The sequence below is a fragment of the Lissotriton helveticus genome, chromosome 4_1 (genome assembly GCF_964261635.1).
Source record: "Lissotriton helveticus chromosome 4_1, aLisHel1.1, whole genome shotgun sequence".
Taxonomy (NCBI): Eukaryota; Metazoa; Chordata; class Amphibia; order Caudata; family Salamandridae; genus Lissotriton; species Lissotriton helveticus.
The window spans coordinates 41,985,827-42,002,427 of record NC_136063.1 but is presented as its reverse complement, the minus strand read 5'-3'; the positions used below and the strand labels follow the sequence as shown (position 1 = coordinate 42,002,427).

Sequence of the window (16,601 nt, the reverse complement as noted above, 5' to 3'; positions counted from 1 at the left end):
ACAACAAAAGTACAAGGCCCAAACTTCCATTGTAGTGATTTCTTAGTTGCAGGTCTAGTTGTCAGATGGACACACACACTCCCTCATGGCTGGTATACACCCACGCCACACCCATTCAGCACATCCGTCACTACACACGCGACCCTATCTATAAAAAAGATGGAGTGCACGTGTTGTACGCCATTTTAGAGTTGTTCCCAAAGCACCGAACAAAGGGCCCACTACTACATGCTTGGCCTCTTTGGTCACTGAGTTAGTGGTGCCCGAAGCACTGAGCGGGTGAAGAACCTGCGATGATGATGATGATGGGAGCACGAGTATCTTGTTAGCCATAGAGATATCAAGACTCGGCACCATATATGAGACTTCATGAAGAAACTGTCGTTTCCAGAAAAGGTGAGCAGTGACACTTGAGTACGCATCAGAAGGAGTCAAAAGGGTTGTAGCTGACAATAGCATTTGAGATGTCATCAGTGATGTCATCAGTGATGTCACTGACCATGTCATGAATGATGTAATGTGTGACATCATCAGCAGTGGATTGCGGGTGTGTGAAATATAGTTAGTAAAACTAACTATATAGGAGCAATTTCAATGGTTTTTTAAATGCTAATTCCTAACTGTATATGACCTGAAACCTATGGTTTTGTCATGTGAATTTGCAAGGTTTTTTAAATGCTAATTCCTAACTATCTATGACCTGAAACCTATGTTTTTTTCAGTGAATTTGCAAGGTTTTTTAAATGCTAATTCCTAACTATATATGACCTGAAACCTATGGTTTTTTCAGTGAATTTGCAAGGTTTTTTAAATGCTAATTCCTAACTATATATGACCTGAAACCTATGGTTTTTTCAGTGAATTTGCAAGGTTTTTTAAATGCTAATAGCTAACTATATATGACCTGAAATCTATGTTTTTTTTAGTGAATTTGCAAGGTTTTTTAAATGCTAATACCTAACTATGTAAGGCTTGAAACCTATGTTTTTTTCAGTGAATATGTATATTTAATATAATATATGTATAATTTTTATTTTCAAGTTTTTTTATATGATTATAGGGTTTGCGCACCGTAAACGCTCTGAGCTCTTACCCTGAGTTTTTTTTTTACGTTTCTAAAACATAATATCTAAGTTTTCAACGTAGATTTTAAAGGTAGACAATATCTGCTTTAATGTAGATAATGTTTTTTTAAAAACTTTTAACAACAGTATATTACTTTTTGAAGTAGTAACAAATCTCGCGAGGTTAGGTCACATGTGCACACAACGTAAGAGCACCGTCCGCGAACCGTAAAAGCTTCGAGCTCTTAACCCCGTAAGTTTTATAAACTTTAAATCGTTATATCTACGGATTCATTGCACAATGTAAAAGTACACATTATCTGGGATAATAAAGAACATGTTAATGTAAACTTTTAAAGACCATATATAACTTTATTTAAGCAATTATAAATATTGCGAGGGTGCGTACTACGTAAACGCATCGTAAGATGACGTTAGCGCTCCGTAAATAGAGCGTAAACACAACGTAAGCTTATGTAAGCGCTCCGTAAACGCAACGTAAGCGCTCCGTAAGCTTACGTCCAACCATGTGACCTCAAAACAAAAGATTTAATTGGTTTATAAAACTTCCTACTCCAATTGTTGAAAGAATCCTCCCATGTTCATCATTCTTCTTTGGCTTTCGAGGAAGAAACACATTTTTCATCAGCACTTTGCTCCTGAAAAATCTATTGAAATGTCTGAACAGCAGGAACCTGAGCATTCAGAACATGAGGAACCTGAGCATTCAGAACACGAGGTATCTGAGAATTCTGAACATGAGGAACCTGAGTTTGTTCCTGAAACCCCTAGATCACCAAAAGTGTCCATAATTTGGATTTTATTTTAATTCCCAGAAGGACAGAAAAAGGTAAATGCACCTTTTGTCACATGCAAAATCTGTGACATGGTACTTTCCAGAGGGGATCCATAGAAGAAGTACAGCTTTGGAACTTTTAGCATGGACCGCCATGTCAAGAATATACACCCAAACAATTGGAGTAAAGCTGTAATGAAAAGATCATCAGAGGAGCAGGGCTCTGCTCCCAGCACTTCTTCTCAATCAACAGCACCACCAATACAAGCATCAATGGTTGCAAATATCCAACCAGAACTTAAGAATTTGATGATGCAATGCATTCGATGCCAGAAACTAATAGCCTTTGGACAAGAGTCCATTCAAGTTATCCTGCAAAAAAACAGGAAGCACAGGTGCACCCCATAATTTTTTTCTATATTTTTCATAGTTTGTTCCGGTTGAACAATTATCTGCCTTAAAAAGTTTATTTTTTTACATCATTTTTCAAGCAAAACAAAAACAAACAAAAAAACAGTTATTTTTAGAACTACCTCTACTGGTTAAAGAAAGAACTAAATTTCTATGTTTGTATGTAAAACTTTGTCATAGTGAATGTCAAAGTGCAAAACTATAAGGATGTGGTACAGCATAAACCTATAAGGTGTTTACCTATAGTATACTGTACTACTTCCAAAGCACTGAAATGGAACATAGGTATATAAATATGTTACACCTCAATGGGCCAGATGTACGTAATGTCGATTTACCTACTCATAAATACGGAGGACCCGATGTAGGTAATCACAGATTACCACTTCTTAAATACCGAATCATACAGATTTGGTATTTAAGAACTGGCAATGGGGATGTAGGTATTTTTACCGAATTAATTACCGATTCGGTAAAATTCGGTAATTACCGATTCGGTAATTACTGAATCTGTATTTGCTATTGATTCCTATGGGCCTTGAAGCTCATAGGAATCAATGGCAAATACCGATTTGGTAATTACCGAATCAGTAAATACCGAATCCTGCCAGTGGGAACAGGGTGTCACTTTGACACCCTGTAGCACCCCTGTTTTTGGCTTCTGTGCAATGTGACACACATACATGCCCTTAGGGCATGTATGTGTGCCACATGGCACAGGTGTACATGCACAGATGTGCTTGTACACAGGAATTCCCTATTTACCACCCAATTGTATTGGGTGGTAAATTAGGAATTCTTAGACGCCTCTAGCACTGTCAACAGTGCTACCTACATTACAATTTAAATATTTGATATTTTTACCGAGTCTGTATTTACCGATTCGGTAAATACAGAATCGGTAAAAATACCAAATCTGTAAATAAATGCCTGCTACATATGAAAAGGCATTCGGCCATTACCTACCGTTAAATGCCTACCTACATCGGGACCCAAATCATACCACTTCAATATTTAAGAGTAGGTAAATGGGATGTAAGTAATTTCTCTTTTGAAATTACCGAATCTGTATAAATCAGTCTTTTTACCGAATCAGTATTTACCGATTCGGCAATTGCCATTTATTCCTATGGGCCTTGAGGCCGTATAGTATTCGGTGGTAACTAACGAATATTTAAGGGCCTGTGGCACTGTTTTCAAAACAAAGATGTGTAAACAAAAGTGAACACAAAAGGGAAGAGGTGTGAGAAACAGAGAGAAGGAAGTGCACTGGAGGAAGTGGAGTGCCAGTAAATGAAGGTTTACTTACAGGTAAGAAATGGATAACAGAGTGAAGGAAGGAGAATAAGATCAAACCTAACAAAATAAAGAAAGAGGGAAACTGACTGAGGTAAAGAGGAGGAGTGGTAGAAAGAGAGAGCAAAGAAGATTAACTGTAAGGGAGAGACATGTAGAGAGAGAGGCAGCAAGGGACTGAGAAAGAGTGAGGCAGTTATTCTGTCACAATAACAGAGTGATAACAAACTTATTTTTGATTCCCATACTTACCTTATAAATAATGAAAACTTAGACACTGATGCAAAACAAGGTTTTTATTTCTTATACTTACCTTCTAAGATATAAAAAACTTAAAGAAATTATTTAAAAAAAATATAATATCTGTAAAACACAAGAAACAAATAAATTATAATGCATACAATGTATATTTCACAATACAAGAGAGAAGGAAGGAGATTAAGAGTCAAGAAAGATATATGGCACATGCAGAGGGACACATGCCACAGGTAGAGAGTAAGATGGTGCAGGCGGAGAGTGAGATACAACAAGTAGAGGGTGAGATGGTGCAAGCAGAGGGTAAGATGACACACACACATGCATATATTGTGCAGACAGAGGGTAAGATGGCACACACACAGAGAAACATGGAACAGGCAAAGGAAGACATAGCACAGTCAAAAGAGAGATGGCAAATGAGCGTGAGACAAGGAGAGTGAAGACACAGAGGGACTGAAGGAAAGAGTGAGAGAAGGGGACTGAGTGAAGGAGCAAAGAAAGACAAGTGATGGAGTGTGGGTGAGTTAAAGAGAGTGAGTGTAAGGGAAGGGCAGTGAGACAGTGAAGGAACAGAGGAAGTAAGGAAAACAGGGAGACAGTGAAGAAAGAGAAGTGAGGATGTCAAAGTTCAAAGGGAGTGACAGAAGGAGTAAGTGAAGTGGAGTAAGGTGAGTGAGGGAAGGTTAATGAGTAAGGGAGCAAACGAAGGAAAGAGAGGTGAAGGGGAGTAAGTCGGATGAACTGAGAAAAGGTAAGTGAGGGAAACAAGAAAGGAGAAGGGGAGTGAAAGATAGGAATAAAGGGTACTGAGGGAAGCAGCCTAACTAAACAAGGGTGATGTGAGTGAGAGAAGGACAGTGAGGTTGAAGAAAGACAAATGATAGAGGGTGGATATAGTCAAGTGAGCGTGAGACAATGGGGTGAGTGATTGACTACACACAGGGAGTGAAGGAAGGAGTGATAGAAGGAGACTCAGTGAGGAATCAAAAAACGGAAAATGAGGTAGTGTAGGTGAGGGAAAAGAAGTGACAGAACGAGGTGATGGAGAGAGTCACGCTAAGAGACAGGGAGCAATGGAAGGATAGACAAAAAGAAAAAGAAAAACGTTTTATTGGTCAGTCGTACTTACCTTATAAATGAAATATATGTGGAAACGAAAAAACAAATCAGTTATAATACATTATTAACAATACAAGAGACAAAGCAGGAGAAAAAGGAAAGAGGAGTTAGGGAAGGGAAATGGGGGAGAGGGAAGGGGGAATTAGTGCACGTGCGTTAACAACAGTGAGTCTAAGAGAGAGGGAGTGATGGAAGATTACAGGGAAAGTAAGAGGACACAGGGAGTTTTGTATAGGTGTGTTTGAAGTGCAGTTAGGTGAGTGACAGAAGGGGAATTAGTGAGTGAGCAAAGGAAGGAAAGAGAGGTGAAGGGGAGTGAAGCAGAGGGACTGACTTAACATGAGTGGGTGAGAAGACTAAGAAGAAGGGGACTGAAGTATAGGGAATGAGGATAAGTGAGGGAAGCACAATAAAGGGACAGGGGTGACGTAGGGTAAAAGAAAGACAGTAAGTTTGATGGAAAAGAGGTGATAGAGGATGAATAAAGACAAATGAGCATGAGACAAGAAGAGTAAAAGAGTGAGGAAATAGAGGGAGTGAAGCAAAGAGTGAGAGAAGGGGACTGAGTGAAGGAGCAAAAAAAGTCAGTGACAAAATGTGGATGAGTTAAAGGGAGTGAACATAAGAGAAAAGGAGTAAGAAACTGAAGGGATGAAAGCAGTGAGGTTAAGACAAAGGCAGTAAGGGAAGGATAGAGAGAAACAGAACTAAAAAAGTAATGAAAACGTATTTTTTATTAGTCGAACTTACCTTATAAATGTAATATCTGTGGAAGAGAGTAAACAAATCAGTTATAATATATATTTTACAATACAAAATGAAAATTAACTTGTACAACATGTTATATGGTTTATTTTTGCTGTTCTCAGAATACATTGATTTTCACTAAAAACAGTGAGTTCAATACTGTTCATCATATCACAGCGTGCAAAAAAAAACACAATCAAAATAATTGTGTTTAAAAAACCCATAAAACTTAGAAAAAAGATATCTTAAATGTTTTCTTCCAAACAGCAATTTCTTAGATACAGTATCTCATTATTATACTCTCAAACTAAAGTGATATAGCAACATATATTAACCAAGTTTACCCAAAATACGTCTTCTTCATTTAAATAACTTTCCACATGGCCAAATGGTATACAGAAAGTCCTCTTTTTGGAAATTACTTAATAGTAGTTTTAAACTTCCCTTTACCTGACTTTCTGAATGAAAAGTCCAAAATCTATTTCATCATCTAACAATAATTATATTTGCACCTCTGACTTACTCTTGATTAACATTTCCTATAATACTGATATCACTCACTATGTGATACACTTACACTACCTCTATGACAACTACCAGTTTACTAATTATCTTGATCACTTGCACTCATACACTAATTTTGAACAACACACTTACTTGTATTAACTACTCCAATCTTCATTGTCCAATTACTTTCACTAAAATTTCGGTTCTAAAAACACTAGGTAAGAATTTGTTAAGTCAAAAGGCAAACGTTGTTTGAAAATCAATTGAGTATCATTACAAACTTATATAAATACATATACTATCAACATTTACCCGAGAAACTCATTTTTCATTGATATACTTTCCCACATGGATAAATAGTACGTAAAAATTCCTTGGTTTTAAAAATACTTAATAATACACTTGACCTTCCATTTCCCAACCTTCTGTATAAAAAGCTCCAACGTCTTTCGTAACACCTAACAATATTTATATCTCGACCCAAGGATGTGTATCATGTCGATAAAACCTTAAACAACCAGTAAACTATCAGAATCTGAACATCATATAGTATCCTGATGACTAACTTTTATTAATTGCTCCAATCTTTCTAGGTTAATTACTTTTCTGAAAATGTAGGTTGTAAAAACACTAGGTAAGAATTTTTTAAGTCAAAAGGCAAACATTTTTTGAAAGTCAAAACAGTATGATTACAATAAGTCCAGCCTTTTTGACATTTTAAATAAGCTGTATAATGTCCAGATGTTGTTGAAGGACCATCATGGAAAATAATTGCTACAGTTACAAAGGTTCTTCCTGAAAGTGATAATTGAGAAGCCACAACATTTTTAATTAAAGTTGTTAATTTAGTTCCATCAGGTCTACATCGTTGTAACATTACAATTACGTACTGTCCATAACTTTGTATAAATAATGTTGATAGCATTGCAGAGTTACATTGGGTACAAACCATGTTTTGATTAGCTGCTCTAACTAGATTAATAAAAGAGACTGATTTGCAGTCTGGTTAAGTCAAATATATAAATCTTTCAGTATCTACTGTTGTAGTACTTGAAAAGGAACAATTATCGCAGACATTTTGCCATTTATAGGAAAGGCCAAAAAGATTTTCAACATCTATACCTTCCTCTTGCAATACAACAAGCATGTACATTAGAAATTCCTGACAATCTTGCTGAATATCCTGTGAAAATTGAGTTATACCAGAACATATGTCTAAATTATTTCGAATATCAGAAACACTTTCTATATTTGTTCTATCACTGCTACATTTCTCAAACACAGTATTCAACAAACAACAAAAACTTTGATCCCGAATTTCAACAATCTGTTCTTGCAAACTTTGGAGAAAAGAAAACAACATTAACTAATACATTAGCATAGCAGTTGACACCAGAACTGTTCTCAAACTGAAATCCAACAATATCTTCAACAGAATCCTCTTTGTTTCTGCTTACACTTACTGGTTCATCTACTTTTCTTTTTTTTGCTACAGCCTTGCTACAATTTTTCTCATTTCTTCTTTTTCGGCCTACCACACACTTTTCAAATAGAGGATATGTAGGTACATTTGGAGCATACTCTCTTCTTAACCTATTATATTCCTTTACACAATTTAGATCTGCACTAATCTTTGTTTCATCAAAGTCAATCAAGTACAATCCAGATAAAGTTCTGACTCGAGATAAAGCAACATATGCCATACCCTCCCTGAAGACAGAACTTCCAATGTTCATCAAAGCACTATCTACACTTAAACCTTGAGATTTATTAATAGTTACTGAATATGACAAAGAAACAGGAAACTGTTTTCGGCGGACATATAAATCTTTCACAAGCAAAAATCGAACAGAACAACGTTTAAACTGTTGTACTTCTTCAATTCCATCAAATTTAATTTTCAAAAATTAAATACCACCTCCATTTCGGTAATTCACAAAATCAGCAACATGACCCATTGCTCCATTTACTAAACCTCTTTTCACATTTAAATTCCGTCGTAAAATTATATGACAATTTAAACATACATATAGAGTCTTTTCAAAACCAGCAGTTTTAGAAAGTGTCTTCTCTAAAGAATCCAACTTTGATTTCAACTTTTCTGACAAAATAGTAACTCCTTCGTGCTCGATTTTATCAATAGCTTCCAGTTTCACAATCTCTTGATTTTCTAACTCTAACATTTTGTTGTTGAAGACTGAACATTCTCGAAGAGTTGGCATCAAGCATATTACAGTTTTGTTTTCAGCAATTTTCTGATAAATAATCTCTGGGAGAATATTTTCCTTTGGAAACAAATTTGAAATTAATCGTGACTGTAAAGCTTCTTTGCCATGTTCAGTTACTTTTCCAATTCTTACATCTTGTAGAATATTTTTTTAATCTTCATCCTTTTCCTGTCACATGTTTTGAAGCAGTTCTGCATATTTAAAATATAACCAGATATTCACATTTCCAATGCTTCTTAGGCACTTTCTTGTATCTTCATGCTTAAGCATCTTAAACACTGGTTGTCCTTTCACTGGAGTTAGCTGCAGTAGATCTCCAAAGACAATGATGTGTTTGCCTCCACATAACACATCATACTCTGTTTTAAGAATGTGTTGCATTCTTAAATGCACACAATTAAGCATCACATTTGAAACCATGCTTACCTCATCAATGATAAGAATTTTCATTTTCTTCAGGACTCTTCCAACTTCACAACAAGCTTCTCCAGATAGCTTGTGGTATTGTAATTTATTATCATGCTCTACTGGCAGCATCAATAAACGATGTAAAGTAATCCCTTTAATGTTATGTGCTGCCAACCCAGTTGGAGCAGTAACAACACAAGACAGTGATGACACTGTTCTTTTCTGCAGATAAGTTGCAATTGATTTAATCAGAAAACTTTTCCCAGTTCCGGCTTCTCCACTCACATACAGTCGGACAGGTTCAAATGACGTACATGAGCACTCTTTTTTATCATGACGTAAACCATGCTCAATCTGTTCTGTGACTTCATTATATCTTTTTTTCTGCTCCACGTTTAGTTGATTTTCCAAATCTTCTAAATTAACTACATTGTCCTGAGCTTGTTCCATGGCTCTTTCCATCTCTTCCATGGCAGTGGCAGCATCATTTTGGATAATTGGTCCTCCTAGTGGATCCTAGTGGATCCTGACTCAACGAAACAGAACTTTGACTGTCTTGAGAACTGTCTCTAGTATGGTCTGGGATGCCCGCCACCCCTTCCACCATCAATCCCAATGGTAGGAGACAGACACAGTTTTGAGCTTTTGGAAGGCAGGGGAGCCTCACGACTCCCCTGGCCGTATTTATTAAAATATGAAACAAAATTTAAAACTTTAAATAAAAACGTTTCATTTATCATGTGCAAAATTCAACTTCCATTACACTTGATGAAGACAGGTATTGAGGCTAACCTTAACAAATCTCTAATACAAAGATTTCCTAGCCGAGTCTAACATCATGGCATCGTGCATTGTATACGAATTTTGTACATCGTATCATTAAGGGCCAACGGCAAGGTCTTAACCGGTGTCAGATCCCTATCACCAAATCCGCCCTCCCGTAGTGGAGCCTGCGCAGAGGGCTGTACCCTCGTAGCCAACCGTAATTTCCCTTGCATGGCGGCCCCTTTTCCACTCGGCACCATCTTAAGGTCGTCCGAGATCCCGTGCTGGGTAACCGTAAGAAGGACAGCGTAGACTCCCCCCTTTCCCCGCACTCTCTTTTCCGCCGCAGCGGCTATACGGCCCCCAGGAAATTCCTGGGAGGGGCATATAGCCGTCTCCCCCTTGGAGGGGCCGATGGCCGTCTCCCCCTGGGCGATCCCATCCGTATTGGGTGTTGCCCCCCCATGGGAGGGGCCAATGGCCGACTCCCCCCGGGCGCTCCCATCTGTACTGGGTGGCGCCCCCACTAGGGACCTTGAAAATTGCTCACCGATCATGACCTTACCGCCCGGCCAAAAAGACTAATAAATAAGACAGTTTTTAAGAACCTATTAACTGGGAAAAAATTCATTCACCAAAATTGTCACAGAATTAGGTGCATTTCCTCCCTTTTCCCCGTCCCCGCGGAGCAGGAGACCCACTATAACATTTTGCGAACAGGCCACATGATACTATTATTTACAATTCTACAAAGGAGAAAAAAGGCCTTTCAACAGGTCGTCCCTTGCGTAAACAAGTTCGGACTCAATCTGGACACGACGTTACGTGCCCTACTCCAACGTGATCACTACTTATTCATCCTCCTGAACTTCTGCCTCAGGGGCTGGTGGGTGGGTCAAAAATTGCTGCGTGTTCCCTTGAGGGCTCACGAGCGACGAGTGGTGCAACCTTCAGAGCGCGGGAACAAGAGGACGACTTCTACGATCCCGAGCCTTTTAGCTTCTTCCAGGTAGGCGGGGCGGTATTTCCTCCCTCCCTAAGTGCACGGAGTTCCGGGCGGGAATTTTTAGGACAACCCCTCATGCGGCGGGGGCGTGTTCCGGCTACATCACTATGGCTATACCAGCCGGGGCACGCCCCACGCCTGTACGGGTTTCCCGGGCGGGCGGAGCACCCAGCCATACGTGCGGAGTGACCGAGTGGTCCCCCCTTTCCATATGGTCTGGGATGCCCACCACCCCTTCCACCATCAATACCAATGGTAGGAGACAGACACAGTTTTAAGCTTTTGGAAGGCAGGGGAGCCTCACGACTCCCCCGGCCGTATTCATTAAAATATGAAACAAAATTTAAAACTTTAAATAAAAACGTTTCATTTATCATGTACAAAATTCAACTTCCATTACACTTGATGAAGACAGGTATTGAGGCTAACCTTAACAAATCTCTAATACAAAGATTTCCTAGCCGAGTCTAACATCATGGCATCGTGCATTGTATAAAAATTTTGTACATCCTATCATTAAGGGCCAACGGCAAGGTCTTAACCGGTGTCAGATCCCTATCACCAAATCCGCCCTCTCGTAGTGGCGCCTGTGCAGAGGGCTGTACCCTCGTAGCCAACCGTAATTTCCCTTGCATGGGAGCCCCTTTTCCACTCGGCGCCATCTTAAGGTTGTCCGAGATCCCGTGCAGGGTAACCGTAAGAAGGACAGCGTAGACTCCCCCCCCTTTCCCCGCACTCTCTTCCGCCGCAGCGGCTATCCGGCCCCCGGGAAATTCCTGGGAGGGGCATATAGCCGTCTCCCCCTGGGAGGGGCCAATGGCCGTCTCCCCCTGGGCGATCCCCTCCGTATTGGGTGTTGCCCCCCCATGGGAGGGGCCAATGGCCGCCTCCCCCCGGGCGCTCCCATCTCTACTGGGTGGCACCCCCACTAGGGACCTTGAAAATTGCTCACCGATCATGACCTTACCGCCACAGGCCAGATAGTTGACCGACCATCTGGCCCCCCCACACAATCCTATAGGTCATGTCTCCTCAATCCCACTAGCCATGCCAGGAGATCCCCTATCCATATGTCGTTCCCTGCCTTGGACAGGTGTACACCATCATGAGAGTAACAGTGATCCCCCCAGATGCACCCGTGAGGTATACTGTGAAGGTGGGCGGACCGAAACAACTTCTCAATCTTATTGTTGACCCTCTTTACCGAATGGTTCAACGCTGTTGTGGACCGCCCCCCCATCCATACCTTCCTTGGCACCATGTGCGACCAGGCTAGCGTGCATTCTGGGAGGATTTTCGCCAACCAACTAACTGTTGTAAGTATCTGCTCGATTAAGGCCCGTCTGCCCAATCTTACCAAGTCATTGCCCCCAATGTGCACTATGACTACTGATGGCGGTGACCCGTGCCGCCCTAACAGTTCTTTAACAAAACCTTGCATTTGGGCAATGCCCAAACCGCCCGTCCATAAAAGGACACCCGAAAACCGTATTCCTCAGATGTGTGAATCGCATCACCTGCTCCGAATATGTCTGCGGCCCGTCTCAAGTATGAGTGGCCCACAACCCAGACCACACGCAGTCCCTTCCTTTCTCCGGACGTGGTGGATACCTGATACTGGGCCGATCCCAGTTCCCGCCCTGCGTCACAGGCTCGTGAAACTGTAAACCAAACAGAAGAGAAACAACGTGAGTGCACATCCTTAATAAATCACAACATATGCAACCGCACTTACCGTTTAAAGCAGTCCGAAGACCATCTCCCCAACTGTTTAACCTTGTCTGCCTGCAGACCCCTGGCCGTTGCTTCAGTAGCGGCCCCAATTCTGAAAGAATGAGTCCCAAAATCACTCGGGTTCAAGCCCGCCTCTGCAATCGTCATTGCTAGCACTCTTTGGAACTGAAACTTTGTTAACGGGGTGCCATCCATATGCCGCAGCAAGGCCCCCCCCCATGTCGCCACCCATTGCTGTAGGTACGCCTCTACATGTGCTACCGGACAGCAAGGACTACCAGGAGCGCGCTGCAACACAATGCTACTCCCTTGGGCCTCTTGGTCGGTCTTAGACCTGGCAATCGTGATGAGCAGGGAATCCCCCCTCACTTAGACATGCTACCTCCGCAAGCCCCCCTCGGTATCCTTTTTGTTGGCCGCCACCAGTTCACCTATTCGCATGGCACCATAGAAAGTCAGCGTAAATGCTGCTCGGAATAAGCCAACTTGACTAGGTGAGGAGCATGTCACCTCCAGAGCAGTTAATCTGTCAAAACCTATCGCACGCCTAGTGTCCTTCTTGCGTCCCTCTAAGCGCCGCCACCCGCGCAGCGCCTTCCTGACCATGAAGGAATCTGTGGGATCCCCCATCCCACGGAGCTGCGCCATAAACGAGATGGCGGCCTTATATCGACTGGCGGTTGCCGCTGACCGGCCTTCCTTATGAAGAGCCACCAAAAATTGGGCGAATGCACCCTCCTGACCCCATTCATGCCCCCATGTGGGACCCAAGAAGGTGCAGTACGCACGGAACGCCCCTTCATAAGCTTTCCTTGTCTTGAGCCCTAGACTGGCTGCCACGAGGTCTTGTAATCCGGCGCGCCGATTTGCCACAATGCCTCGGGAAATGGCGCTGCCGCTTGCTCCGCTGCTGGTAAACACTCCCTGAATGCCTGCATTTTAAAACGAGAGAGCGCATCCGCTGCATTATTCAGTACCCCCGGCACATGTTTTGCCCTGAATTGCACATTCAATTTTAAGCACTGTAACACAATTTCCTTTAGCAATCGCAATATCCATTTGCAGCGTGCTGCCTGTTGATTAATGCATTCAACCACAGTCATGTTATCCGACCAGAATACCACCGAGCTATTCCTGAGTGTTTCTGGCCATGCCAGTAATGCTACCCAGATCGGGAACAACTCCAGGAACCCAATGTTGCTCGTCAGGCCGCTTGTCGCCCACCATGCCGGCCATCTCTGGGCCGACCAGCGATTTCCTAAGATGGCGCCAAAGCCTACGCTGCCCGCCGAGTATGTCCAAAGACCCAGCTCTGCCGATGAGGCCGGTGCCCTGCTCCAGACTACCCGGCCATTGAAATCCGCCAGGTATGCCAGCCAAATGAGCATGTCCTGGCGAACCTCGGCCGACAGCCTTGTGCGATGGTGGCCTTCCTTGAGGCCCACCATGGCCTGTGCAATGGACCGTGAGAAAGGGCGAGCCATAGGCATCACCCGCAGCGCAAAATTCAGCTGCCCGACTGTTTGTTGTAACTGGTGCAGTGTCACCTTACTGCTCCCAAGACATTGTTGCAAGGAGGCCCTGAATTTGGCGACCTTATCCAAGGGCAACCGGAAACAACCTTCCACAGAGTCTAGTTTGATACCCAGAAACTCCAGGGAGGTAGTCAGCCCCACTGTCTTACCTGGCGCCAACGGTACTCCGAAACCTCGCATGAGCACAAAAAAATCCTGCAATGCCCTTGCACAGTCCTGAGAGCCGGCTGGGCCGAGGAACAAGAAATCATCCAGATAATGCATTACATGTTGATGCACTGAGGCCCTCGTGAATGCCCATTCTAAAAACGAGCTAAACATTTCAAAATAAGCACAGGAAATCGAACAACCCATCGGCATGCACATGTCCATATAATATCTTCCCTGGAAGGAAAACCCCAACAAGTGCTGATCCCTGGGATGAACCGGCAGTAGCCTAAATGCAGATTCGATGTCTGATTTTGCTAGCAGTGCCCCCGGATCCAGGTCATTCAACATGGCCACTGCGTCATCGAACGATGCATACCTCACACTGCATACGCCCGGATCAATTGTTTCATTTAGAGAAGCCCCTCTTGGTGCAGACAGAATATGTATGAGTCTGAACTCGCCCGGCTCTCTCTTGGGAACAACCCCTAATGGGGAACACACAAAATTGGCCGTCGGTACCTCTGCAAATGGTCCCGCAACCCGCCCCAAACGAACCTCCTTTGCCATCTTCGCAGTGACCACAGTCAGGTTTTGCGTAACAGATGCTTGGTTCCTACAAAATGGGGAGCCACGAAAGTCACCCGGCGGGATCCTGAAGCCTATTGTGAAGCCTTCCCGCAGGATCCCGGCGGACGCACGATCAGGGTATACACTTAGCCAGGGGGTCATTGCCAAAATCGCTACCGGTGACTGGGAAGTCCCTCGTGCCCCCCTGTCACTCCTGCTGATTACCCCCTTTCCCTCCGGAAACGTTGCCCTTGGATCGGCGGCTAATTTCAGGGTGGGGGGTGTTGCCACAACTTGCGCAGGCATGCCTGAACCTGCATGTTCCCTGCGGCCTAACACATGTACCTTTGTTGAAACCCCAACATACCTTTCGCTTGCCTCCATTCCCACCCTGTCTCGACTGCAAGTCACCCCCTTGGGTTGGCCAAAAGTGCTGTGGCTGCTTCTGTGGAACCGCCTTGAAACCATTCATGCTCGACCCCGTGCCTATCGCCAGGCCTGGTGCGAACTGCCCATACCAAGATACAGTGTCCAAACAATCCCAAGTCAACGATTCATTAAACTCTTTTGGTTTTCTAAAAGACACATCATACCCTTTCCATGCATCCCCCCCGTATTTCTCATGGTAGCCCACGATCCTGCTCTGGTAGCAGTTCAGGGCACCCAACAGTTCCGGTGTGCGCTCATGTATTATTGCCCCAAACACATTGAAGGCCCTGATCCAAGTCGTCACGCTCTCCTCCACACTGAATTCCGCCATTTTGGCCCTCCATTCGCTTGGGTGTAAGAAATCATTCTGGGTCTTGGCATACTCAAATTCTCTATTGTCGGTCAACAACGAAAACATATTAATGTACTTGTCGGCCCACACCATCTCTTTTGTCGCCATCGGCATATGTTGTACTAGACTTTCCTGCCTTGACGGTATAGCACCCTCCCCCATGATTGGGAGCGATCTCTTACCATCCTCCGCCGGTACTCCGGTCTTGTCTGTCGTCTTGTCCCGACTTTCTCCTGCAGCGGGGCTCGCCACCTGTAAGGGAGTAGAAGGCACCTTCACGGGCCCAGGGCATCTTGCCCGTCTGAGCTCCTCAATTATTAGCCTTGCCTCCGCAGCTGGATCTTCCCCAGCCCCGGCCTCCCCCGCACCTTTCTTTAACCAAGGCAATATCGCTGCCAAGTGCATTGCTAGCTCGGGGGGTATCTGTTCCTTATCGATTGGTGTGACTATCACCGGTATTGGCAATCCCTCCCACCGGGGCAGCCACTGGGTCGGTCGCCGGGGACACCGGGACGGGCGGGACCTCCACCGGGACCGGGGCCTCGCTAGGGATTGCTTTCTTTCCCCTTAACTTACGCTTATTCGCCCCCGGGGTGTCGCTCGGTGAGTCAGATCCCTCAACCCTCTTACGTTTCCCTGCTGGCCCACCCTGCGCTTCTACCTTTTTCTGAAGCGCCATTAAGCTGCGATCCATTCGGTCCATTTTACCAAATTTTCTGTCCATCGCCGACACGCGGGTCACTAATGTACGCAGCATCCGTACCTTCTCGGAGCTCTTTCCAGTCTTCTTTCCAGGCATAACCGCTGATCTGCTCTCGCTACTTTCTTCTTGAGTCCTTGAGCACGCCTGGACAACTGAAACAGAAAGAACACAATTACCACATTCAAAAATTGCTGCTTGTTCCCTTGAGGGCTCACGAGCGACGAGTGGTGCAACCTTCAGAGCGCGGGAACAAGAGGACGACTTCTACGATCCCGAGCCTTTTAGCTTCTTCCAGGTAGGCGGGGCGGTATTTCCTCCCGCCCTAAGTGCTCGGACTTCCGTGCGGGAATTTTTAGTACAATCCCTCATGCGGCGGGGGCGTGTTCCGGCTACATCCCTATGGGTATCCTTGGTTGCATTGAAAGAATCTTCAAAACTGAGAAATCTCCAAGTAGTTCCTTTTCTGAACGCCATGGCTTAAAGAGTTGCAAAAGAGCTAAAGAGTAAAATTCCCTTTTATCAGGAG

General features: G+C 43.6%; 1 protein-coding gene across 1 annotated transcript in view; it reads left to right on the top strand.

Annotated features, from left to right (window-relative positions):
- Positions 1-16,601, top strand: part of LOC144827838 (E3 ubiquitin-protein ligase TRIM11-like) — a 321,289-nt gene that overhangs the window by 77,350 nt on the left and 227,338 nt on the right. The gene's annotated exons all lie outside the window — the stretch shown is intronic.